The 12300-nt window shown below is 37.7% G+C and overlaps 1 protein-coding gene across 1 annotated transcript in view; it reads left to right on the top strand.

Annotated features, from left to right (window-relative positions):
• fstl5 (follistatin-like 5) overlaps positions 1 to 12300 on the top strand; it is a 209376-nt gene that overhangs the window by 48702 nt on the left and 148374 nt on the right. The gene's annotated exons all lie outside the window — the stretch shown is intronic.

Below are 12300 nucleotides of genomic sequence, written 5' to 3'. Positions count from 1 at the left end.
CCCCAAAAAAAAAAAAAAAAAAGAAACACATGCAATGAAAGTACAAAATTAAAAAATTAAAAAGAAATATAGTATTTACAAGGTCCAAAAGAAATATAGTAAACAGCTTGATGGAATACAACAGTGCAAGTAAAATTAATAAGTGATGATGCTGATCATCCCCGAGTGCCCTAGAGAGCAGCTCTCTGCTCCACACAGAGGGCTGTGGTTGCGTCAGGAAGGACATCCGGTGTAAAAATAATTGCCAAGTCTTTGTGCAACTTAGTTCGCTGTGGCGACCCCTGAAGAAGAGAGCAGCTGAAAGAAGAACAAATAAAAAAAGATGACAATGATGTCGTCCACGGCGTGTCCAACGATGGCGACCCTGGCTAGCTTCTGGCATGTGCTCGCACGTGGCTGACAAATCTGAACTTTGTCTTAAATAGTCGGTCGCAGGTTGTGCAGTATACTAGCTGGCCGCACTGTTGTAGGTGAAGTTGTAGCAGGGTTTAAGTCGGTTCTTGTGAGTTTGTCGTTTGAGGTCTAACTCAGAAAGGCGAGAATTTTCAAAGTTTGAGACGCCTTTCTTGACCTTTGAACGTCAAATCGATCTTTGAGCAGGCTCCTCCCACTCTTCGGTGGACAAACTACATGCAGTCAGATTACGTTTGAAGGCGTCCTTATCGCCGGAGCTGAGCTTTCCACTCGAAAGCTCCGAGTAGAATACACTCTTCGGTAGATGAATAAGTATACAGTAAATAAGTATTTCACAGGTAGTAATATTACCTTAATATTAGTTACTCGTTGTGCCGTGATTTCTAAAATAGTTATTGAATCGAGTGTTTACTCATGTAGACAAATGTAGATGCCTAAAAACCTGTTAAAATACACCAGAATGAAGGACATGGCATCTACTTTTTTCAAAATAACTCACCAGGAACCACCCCCACCCCCCACCCCCACATTACAAATGTTTCTGACACCAATGACCACTGTGTTGTTCAAGCCAAGAGCCATTTTCAGCACTGGGGGGCCGAGCACCCTTAAAGGTCAGGTTCTAGAACTGCCCCTGCAGTAAACTAACCTGAAGCTAAAATTCCACTTTAAAGACAAACATTTTTAAATTGAACGTGGGTAAATTGTTTCAGTCACTGAATATTTTGACGTAAACATCACAACATAACACCAAATCCACAGAAACATCCTAAAATTGTGTTCATAAGAGGGAGAGATGAAAAAAATCACCTCATCTTTCTGCAGTTTTCCCCACCAACCGGCCCACTGTGATGTGGAGTAGTAATGGGCTGAGTGTGGGGGGGGGGGCTCACAATTAGTCGTCAGTCTGTGATGAATGGGGCTGTTTGTGGAAACGCTCTCAGTGCTGCGCCCTGATGTGGACAGAATGAGAGAGGAGCCCACGTTCACTCATTAAGGGAGCAAATGAAATGGGACGGAAAGTTGCCAAGTGGCTGCCAGGTGCTCTCATACGCTCTTTCACGTGCGCTGTCAACCAGAGATCTACACACATGCTGTTCAAGGCTGCCAGGAATACATTTCATTTAGTCACGTTCCTGCAATTTACTCCCCCTAAGTTTTTATTACAATGTGTTTTATCTGATATAAAACACCTTTTACAACTTTAAAGCCATTTGCATTCATAACTATAAAGCTACGTTTAATGACCAGTGTTTGTTCTCTGGTATTTTTCAGCATATTTACTCTGATACTTGAATAAGATGCCTGATTAATTAGCTGTGATTCAAATATGTAAATCAAAAATGTATAAAAATCTGTAGCAGAAGGATGTTTTATTAAACAATGCAGACAGATGTCATGTGGCTATAAATCATTCTAAACAGCTGACGGCAATATTCCATGTGTTTGTTAATAAAGTTTATATTTATATTTAGGCAGCACGGTGGTGCAGTTGGTAGAGCTGTTGCCTCTCAGTGAGAATGTTGCCAGTTCAAATCCTGGCCAGGGGCTTTTCTGGGTGGAGTTTGCATGTTCTGTCCATGCTGTGTGGGTTTTCTCCAGGTACTCCAGTTTCCTCCCACAGTCCAAAAACATGCATGTTAGACTGATAGTAACTCTAAATTGTCTCTAGGTGAGAGAGAGAGAGTGAATGGTTGTTTGTCTCGTTTGTCTCTATGTGTCCCTGTGATGGACTGGAGACCTGTCCAGGTGTCTCTATGATAGAATGAAGACCTGTCAGGGTGTCTCTATTCATTCAACCTTTATTTAGACAGGTAAATCCCATTGAGCCTCGAGGACTCATTTACAAGAGAGACCTGATTTCAACAAATAATGATGACAACAGCGACAATAGACAGTTATAAAAAGGCCCTTCCACTTCTATGCCGATGACTGTCACATTTTCTTCCCCCTAAGACACAATGGTACATGCTCTATTCAACCGCTGCTCGACTGCCTGGCTGACATCAGGGACTGGATGGCTTTAAACTTCTTAAGTTTCAATGAAAAGAAGTCTGAAGTCATGTTGTTCCCTCCCAACGACCGTTGAAGTCTTGTTACTTTTACATTTCAAAAGAAAATTGAGTGCCGTTGTTAAACTTTTTATTTTAATACTTGAATGTCAGATATCAACACAACCTCAGTTTTTATTTCACTTATATTAAAGATTTGGCTTCTGTTCACAACCAGAGAAATAAGTTTATTAAACAACACAAATGACAAAAGACAACACCACCACATTGTCCGCCAATAAACACGATTACATTCTGCAGTTTTGTGACTAAAATGGACAAACATAGCGTATAGTTTTAAAGCCCCTTTCTCTTTAGTGTCAGGGCTGTGGAAAGAGACTCGTTGTACTGGAAGGAACATCATTAATGTTTCAAAGTGTCCTACTCTGCTTCAAAGGGTTGAAAGATCCCATGCCTCAAATAGGCGCTCATAAAATGTTCAAAAGTTGTTTATGCCACCAGGAGTCAAAGTGCTGTCACTGCTGCAATTACCGTATGGTGGAGAGAACGGAAGACATTTAGGCAGGTAATAACGTTGACTGATAACGAGCTTTTCACGAGGTTCACACCAAGACAGCAGAGAGAAATACGCAATTCATAAACTGTTATTCTTATTTTTACCTCATGATAAAAAAGCTTTACAGTCTTTTATGTCTTAAGAATTAGAGTTTAAATGTGTCAAACTGGCAGTTTGCATTGCGACCAGTTTATTTAGTTTACAATATTATTATGATGCTTTTATGAAACAATGTAACTAGAAAATGTTTTCTATTTGAGACTAAAATACAAAACTATAGAGCAAACTGTGTCAAACATTCACTTTAGAAGTGAGGAAAATGCATGAAATTACTCATTTTCATCTGTATTTATTTTTAATAGTTACTGATTATTTTAATTTCAGTTCAAATTATTGCATCAACACTGAATGATAAAAAGGCAGCTTGACGTCGAGCTTTAGACTTTACTGGTCATAGATTGACAGTGATTCCTCATACAGGCATTTACTATTAAAGGAAGACAAATCTAAAAGTAAAAGTGGAGCTGAAGAAGCATAATGGGAGATTCATCATCCTTAAATCATAAAGTTCTGTTATTTTCTATTGAAGCATTAAGTTAAATATTACCTCATCGCATTCATTAGCAGTGTACTAGTTACAGAGCATGACTTGTCCTGGGAATATTTGCTCTGAGGCAGTGCAATAAAAAAAAAAAAAAAAAAAATATATATATATATATATATATATATATATTTCAGTTATCTGTTGTCTCAGATCATAACTTTAAATTTTGTCTGATGCTTGCAGGTTGGTAAAGGTACAAACCGTCTACCACCTGCTTATTTTCTGAAAATAGAATGCACCAGCCAGTATAGAACACTGGGCTGCCAATAAATCAGACCATTATATCATTTTATCTAATACATAACTTACTCATTATCAGAATAAAATATATTCATAATCGTTCTGTTTCTAAAATGCTACAGAGTCATATTTCAGTTGATCCATTTTGGGGGGAAAGCTCAAGTAATAACAAGAATGAATCCAGACTTTTAACCTTTAAATATGTTAAACTTGTTCTTTGTATGACATCCTGTTTCTGTAGATGCCTCCTGCATTTAGAGCGTTTTATAGAGCCTTAAACACTTGTTTAATGTCTGCTGACAGTTTCAAAGAACGTTTGATGCTAAGTTTCAGTTGACGTGAAAAGAAAGTGACGTTGCTTCTGTTCACTGTTAATCTTTAACATTATTTGAGTTGTTGATTCTGGCTTTTATCTTTGTGTTCGCGGAGGTGGGTTTGCTTTACCTTGTGCTCAGCCTGAGAGTGTTCTTTACTACACTCGGATCTCTCTCAGGACTCAGAGCTGCTGTTGTGGAAAAGATCAAATAAGTGCTAAACCAACAGTCGTAGTTTATAAGCTGAAAATGGACAGAAAAAACAAGTAGCTGTGGAAAAATGTGTCCCGTAGGAGCATGTTCAAGAGTTGGTGATTCAAAACAGCTAGCCAGTTTGCCAAAGTGAATGTGAACATTTTTATATTCAGTGTGAGGCACAGAAATACCAAAAGTCTGCTTTACACAGGGAGGAGTTGATTCACATTGTAGAGGACAGTTTGATAGCGACGCTTTAATCTGTCAGTTAAGACTATCTGATTATGTTGATCATGTCCAAGTATGCGTTATCGCCGAACACAGTGTTCAGCACATTATGCATGCAGAGGGACGATGCCCTCCAAATGATGCACACTGGATGCACATCTGCCAGGACCTTGGTGTTTCCTCCACGCTCTGACTAAAGGGCAACAATTAATTAGATCATCCAAATGTATTTTATTTGGTTTGAAGTCCTTACCAGAATATCAGTCTTGGCAGTAAAATCACGTTGATGATGCCCCCCCCCCCCCCCCCCCCCCATTATTTTGTTGTCATTCAAATTCTCAAGTCATTTTAGGGTTTTGAACACTGGAGTTCCACAGGGTTGTAGACTATTGCCACTTTTGTTCTCTTTATAAATACATGAGTCGCGACATAACAACAAAGACGTCACATTATTTAAGAATGCTGATGATATGGCCCTAGTTGGTGGTCTGAAAGACACCAATTGCCTCCTACTCCCAGCTCATAGATCAGATAGATGACGACCACACTTGAATGACAACCTCAGCCTGATGAAGAAAGCTCATCAGAGACTCTACTTCCTCAGGCGGCTGAGACGAGCTGGTCTGGAAGCTCAGTCCTCACCTCCTTCTACAGGTGTGCAGTGGAGAGCATCCTGTGCTCCAGCATCAACATGTGGCATGGAGGCTGCACAGCTGCAGAAAGAAAAGCTTTGCAGAGAGTGGTGAAGGCTGCACAGAAGGTGTTGGAGTCAGCCTCCCCACCATCACAGACATCTACACCTCCAGATGCAGGAAGAAGGCCACCTGCATCATGAAGGACCCCACTCACCCAGCACACACACTTTTTGCCCAGCTCCCCTCAGGCAGAAAGTTACGGAGCATTAAGTGTAGAACCACTAGACTGAGGAACAGCTTCTACCCTCAGGCTGTTAGACTCAAATCTCTAACCAGAAAAAATCACTGTAATGCCACTTTGATTGGTGATATGTGACTTATCCATGCTGCTGCTGATTATCCACGCTGCTGCTGATCTCATGCTGCTGTGTTCATTCATACTATCTGCTCACCACAGAATCATGTTCGGGCTGTTGTTATTCCGTATTATTTTACATTATTAGTGTTTAGCGTATATCTTAGATCTTTTAGCGTAACGTTTGGTGTTCATTTAACGTATATCTTAGATTGTTATATACCGTTTCTTTTTATAATTTATATTTTTGCTATTTTTGGGACCTGAGTAAGACAATTTCATCCCACCTCATGTACCAAATGTGATGTGAATTACAATAAACTTGACTTGAACTTGAGCTCTCTGTTTGGTTTGGTGACAGTTTTCTGGACCTCAATGTCAGTAAAACCAAGGAGCTTTGTCTGGGAGGCAGATGGGGAGCAGCCAGAACCAGACCTGTATCCAGACCTCCTTTTGCAAAAGGGCAGGAAGTAGAGCAGGTGACTGAATATAAACACCTCGGAACAATAATTAACCAGATGACCTTTCAGCCCAACACTGACTGTATTTACAAAAAGCCAGGCAGCGTCTTCACCTTCTATATAATCTAAGGAGCTTTAATGCTATTGAAAATACTTTGCAATTGGTGTGCAGGTCACTGGTTGAATTGTTGCTTCCTTTAATATTGTCTCGTGGTATGAGCCAGAGATGGGAACAATTTGTCCCGGGTGGTCAAACTAGTTAGTAAAATCATTTGTCATCAACAAATGCAACCTACAGACCTGCACAGGCTCTAGAACAAAATACAGTCCAGGTTTACAAAGACCCAACTCATCCACTGCAACCATTATGTCAGGTTGGTACCATCAGAAGACTGCTGGTTCCTCTGGTAAATAGAAATGTGTCCCTAACAGGGTCCTATTTAAACGTAGCCTCACACGACAAGCCATTGTCTGCTGGGATGTTTTTATGTTTTAAATGTATCATGTATTTTAGAATGTTTTTATTGGGTTCACAAAGCTTTTAAAAAGTTTTATGGCATTTTTAACTTGTGTTGTTTTGTATGTATGAGCCAGATGTTAAAGATAAATCTCCATCTCATGGAACGTTATGGACAATAAAAGTACATTGACAGATTGACTGGTTGATTAGAGGGACTTGAGATCTTCCCACTTCCATATTGTGGCCACATAACTCTTGTTAGGTTGTCAGATTTTGTCAAGAAGTAACAACAATTAGAGGAACCCCAGTCAAGAACCCAGAATGAATTTCTTCAGCAGGTGTCTCAGCTGATTGGCTGAAATGACGTTCCTGTAGTGATTTGTTTAAAATCAGACATTGATTTCGATGCAGTCTGGTGCTGCTTTATATAATGTGTTGAATGTAGTTCTTGTCTTTTTATTTCCCTTGTACTTGTGACACATTAAGGTCAGGACCACATAGTTAATGACATGACTGCTCTGCTAAAAATTAATAAAATGTTGCTAAAGTGACTCAAAAGACACAAAACATACACATTTCATGGAACTGGAAGTTATTTTGTGAAACCTAATTTGCATAAATGTCAAGCCACAATCCACACAGCCCAAACATCGGTTGCTAACACGTCGGTCCCAGGAACTTTGATTATTCGACATGTTTCATGAGTGTGCCCTGACTGGTCTGATATATATATTTTTTATTATAATTGACAAAGGGAAAGGGGAGTGAGGTAATATTTGGTAAAAATAAATGCATCAGATGATTGACGTTTTGTCCTTAGAGGACATTTATCTCTACAGCGTACCTTTTTGTTCATACTTTGAAAAAAGCTGATCAAGCATCAATGACTCAACTCCTTATTTGTATCCATCAGCTGTGCAAAGAGTTAAATGTGCATTCAAATAAATAAATAAAGTGCCCTTCTCTGACCCTGCTCGTGGCGAAGGATGCCAGGCTGCGTGACACAAATTCACTAAATAATCATTATGCCATTGCACCCAGGGGGATTAATAAGCCAGCAAATTGACTGACTCCAATCGGGTCACAGTTCTCACACTTGAATCTTGTCTAAATCCTCTTTGATTGCCAGAGGATAAAGCTTGGCTTTGTTGGGGGGGGGGGGGGGGGGTGTTAGGGATGTGTAGGAGCCACATTAATTCACTTTGTCAAACATAATGTCCAACAACTGAAGCTTCGTTTTAATTTATTGAATACGACAAAAATAACGGAACAGTTACTAAATACATTCTTCCTAAAGGAGTGGGAAGAAGTATACACTTATATTAGCCAACCCCTTCTCCTGTGACCTTATTTTTTTAAATAATTTCTTATTCATTAAAAAATAGGAGAATAAAGTAAATAATAATTAACAATAAAACAAAATCAATAACCAGCAAAGTGCATTCCAAAAAGTGAACCCCGTGTGACCATCATCGCAAGACAACACAATGTACAGTCACACAATGACAATAAGTGATATTAGTAATAATAATAAGGACTATCCAAGTCTTATATTCATCTAAAATCATAATTTTATGTTGTTTTATTAAACTGCTTTGTGTTTAGACACTGTTTGAGCTCCACATTCATCCTGTTCCAAAGCTTCACACACAGACAGAAACAGAAACCTTTTCTCGTTCTAATCATCTCTGCATGATACTGACATCTAATTCATAAACCCCTCTTTTAAATCGTTTTTGAATATTTTCTGGCCTTTGGTCATTTTTAACTTCATACATTATTAGAACTGTTTGCAGTTTATTTATGTCATTACATTTTACAAATTTTGATTGTATGAAGTGGGTTAGTTTGATCCAAGTACTGAGCCGTGTTAATTACTATTAATGCTCTTGTTTGAATTATGAATAGTGACTGTAGTTCTCTAGTTATTTGTTCTGTAGTTATTTCCCCAAATCTCTGCACAGCAACTTCAATATGGTAAAAGTAAGGAACCGTACAAATTGCAGAGCACTTTTTTATCCAACACATTTAGTTTTGTTCAATATAGAAATACTTTTGGATATTTTACTTTGAGCATATCTGGAGTGAGGTTTCCAGTTCAGCTTATCAATAATAACACCAATAAATTTAACATCAGCATTTCAACAGTCACTTCATCTGTATTTTTACTTTTTTACATTATTTTGATTTTTCTCACATTTAAAGACAACTTGTTACAATCAAACCATACTTTTAGCCATTTCATTTCATCGGTGACCTCTTATAGCAACTGTTCCAGAGTATCTACAACCAAAAATGCATTTATATTATCAGCAAATAATCCAAGTTCCATTATTCCAGATATTTTGCATACATCAATTACATACATTAGAAAGAATTTAGGACCCACAACTGACCCCTGTGGAACCCCACAATCAATGTCAAAACACTGAACACACATTTCCCAGCAGTTTGACATCCTGTTGTCTGCCTCTTTAAATAACTTCTAACCCATCGTAACACAATCCCTCTAATCCCATATCTTCCAGCTTTTACAAGAGTAAATCATGTATCAAAAGCTATTTTTAATAAACAAACACTCGAGCAGCATTTTTGATTAACAGCAGTTATTTCTTCTATTGCTTCCAAAATGGCTAATGTTGTTGATCGTTTTGATCTGAACCCGTATTGATTTCCATTTACCAATACATTTATTTCTAACATTTTCAATCTATTATTGAACCGTTTTTCTAAAACTTTTGAGAATTGCAGTAACAGAGATACGGGTGTGTAGTTAGAAAATTGATTTCCTCTCCGATCTGAGCTCCGATATTTATGAATATACGGTGACATTCTCATCATTCTCAAACTGAATGAATTATTTATTTGTTTGTGTCTACATGTTGTCTAATGGCTCCTGCAAACTTTCAATCATGAACCTTTGACTAGTTGTGAGATGAATGGTTCTCAGCGAGTCATTTTTCATGCTACAGTACCACACCTTTAATCTATTCATTGATGCTTTTTTAATTATTTAATCTTTATTTGAACAGAATATACGCCTGTATCTAAATATTTTGTGACAATTTCCTGGCAATGTCAGTGTGAGCAGCAGGAATAAAAACACAGAGTGCTAAATAAAATATAATTTTAACCAACGCAACAAAGATGTAGTTACATGTGATTTGTAGAGCAAAGCCATCTGTTGTGTCTGTATGTGTCTATACTATTTTCAGTTTTATGTGAGTGAATAAATCAGAAGGCCATCCTGCTTCAAACTAAATACTTTATAGACTCTTACTAATGCAGTGAAGCATCACTTGGTCAATATTTATTGTTCAGTAGTAAAACACATTGCATGTGCTGTAAATAAAGTTAGCGCACGTCATTTTGTTGGGTAGTGATTACAGAAAAATGTATCATAATCTGAATTACTGTATATTTATGCAATTTTTATTACTAAGTTTTCACTTCATTTAAATGATAAAAAAAAATAAATCATGCTGCTTTTCTCCTTTTCCAGTCACTTATCTCTAAAAACAGCAACGCATTGACGTGTTTTTGGTGTAAAGAGCTGCAACAAAATAATCATGATGCAATATATGCATGAAACCATCTGTACACCAACGCACTCTCAAATCTATAAATGTATCCTGGCGTCCAGGGCATTCGAAACAAACGCTTCTTTAAAGATCCATCCATCATCTTTATCAGCTTCTTCCCTTTCGGGTCGCGGGGGTCACTGTTGCTCATGTCCAGCCATCGCTGTGCAGGAAGTGGTGGACACCTGGACAGGTCTCCCGTCCATCACATGGACACAGAGACAAGTGAAACAACCATTCACTCTCTCATTCACACCAGGGACGATTCAGTTACCTGTCAGTCTAACATGCATGTTTTTGGTCTGTGGGAGGGAACTAGAGTACCCGGAGAAAACCCACGCAGCACGGAAAGAACATGTAAACTCCACCAGAAAGGTCCACGGCCGGGATTTGATCCAGCGACCTTCTTGCTGAGAGGCAACAGCTCTACCCCTTGAGCCACCATGCTGCCATAAAATGCAAATGGTGTTTTATTGATTTATTCATTTTTACATTGCATTAATTATAAAAGGGTTCATTAATTTATTTGATAAGGTGCAGCTGTTTTACTGGAAAGTTTGTTGTAATTTTCAACACCAAGTGGTGTTTGAATATAAATGTGTTTTGAAGATTTCATTTCCAAAACATGTCGCTCTGCATCCAGTTTGTTTCCAGAGCTGCAGACAGTTGAGAACACTATGAACAAAGTTAAATGTGCTCTTGTTAAACTGACATGTTTAATTTGCTCCAGACATTTTATTCACTATATTTTCTGTAAAACAAAGCCTTTAAAATCTGAACAGATCACTTATTACTGATCATAGAGAGCCCCTACATTTACTGTGATAGTATCTTTTAAATAGCTGTAGATTGCATGACCTTTTTGCAGATGTATTAAGCGGCTAACAAAGTTATATCCATTGCCTTTGTAGTCGCTGTTAACCGCACCCTATGATTATAATGTAACGCTGCAGCCTCAGGGGCCATGCGCTCTGGGTTTTATTTTCTATACTCAACATATCCCTCAGCTCAGCCGAGCAATACTTTAAAGGACAGTCTTAAGAGTGGAACTATTAGAAAGTGAATATATTGATGTGGGTCATGTACGGTGGCCCTGGAGTTCAAGCGTCATGTTTTTTTTTAAATTTGTAGTTGTGGTTTGCACTTCAGGGCCAGTGTAGTCGTGGCTTACTGTGTAGCTGGCTTTTCAACTTTTATTAGTGTTTGTTTATGTCACAACGTCAGAACTCAACAGAATCTTATAGACAATTATTTCTAAAAGGACTTCCTGTTGAACTTTTTGTTAATGACAATCCCTACATTGATCTGCGTGTTGTCTCATCTCTCTGTTTCTGCTCTTCATCCTGTGAACTGAATCCTCTTCAAGGCCTCGCTCGCTGTTTTGGTCTCTTTGGTTCAAGACATGCTGGTTGCTGTATAACACCAACTACTTCTACCCACGTCCTTCATTCTGAAGTGTTTAATTGCACAACATACACATATGTGGACTTTTTAAATGTACACTTTGTCTTTGTTTTATTACCTTTTGATTGATACAGTCGAGAGCTTGTCATGTAAACCACACGTTGATTAGCTAAGAGTACGTCTAAAAGCTACGGCCTCAGGGTTGCACTGTAAAGCAGAATTATTAGCTTATATTGAGCCTAAAATCTGTTTTTATTTCTACACAACTGGCTCTAACTTTTGCAAGATAAAAATTACATAATAAAATCTTATTTCACAAAAAACTTGTTTTGTGGATATTTTCCAGACTATTGTGAAAATAGCTTTGGAATATGTAATGCAATATGGAACATATCCAGATAGAAGAATAAATATGACACTGGATACATTACTTAAGACAATAATTGTCCGACACAATTGTTGTAATAAATAAATAAAAATCATCTGTTTCTGTTCACACTTGGAAACAATTAATTCACTTCTTAAATTTTAAGTTAAAGCAGCATTCTGTGCAGCTGTCACAACAACAGCAGGGATTTATTCAACTACTTTTCATAATAATTAATAATTTTATGAATTAAATTAGTTATAATTCAGTTGATATTTTAATGATTTTGCACTGTCCATGAACCAAGACAATTATAAATACACTAGAAAAAAAAAAAACTCTTTAGTTACAAGATGACATTTGAAAAAGGAACATTTTTATTTATTTATTTATTTTATTTACCCTCCAATTGTTAGTATTTCCATTTCTTATTGATATATATATGCATATATAATAAATATACATATAATATAT

The sequence above is a fragment of the Nematolebias whitei genome, chromosome 4 (assembly GCF_014905685.2).
Source record: "Nematolebias whitei isolate Nwh7 chromosome 4, NemWhi1, whole genome shotgun sequence".
Taxonomy (NCBI): Eukaryota; Metazoa; Chordata; class Actinopteri; order Cyprinodontiformes; family Rivulidae; genus Nematolebias; species Nematolebias whitei.
This window is presented reverse-complemented; position numbering and strand designations above follow the sequence as displayed.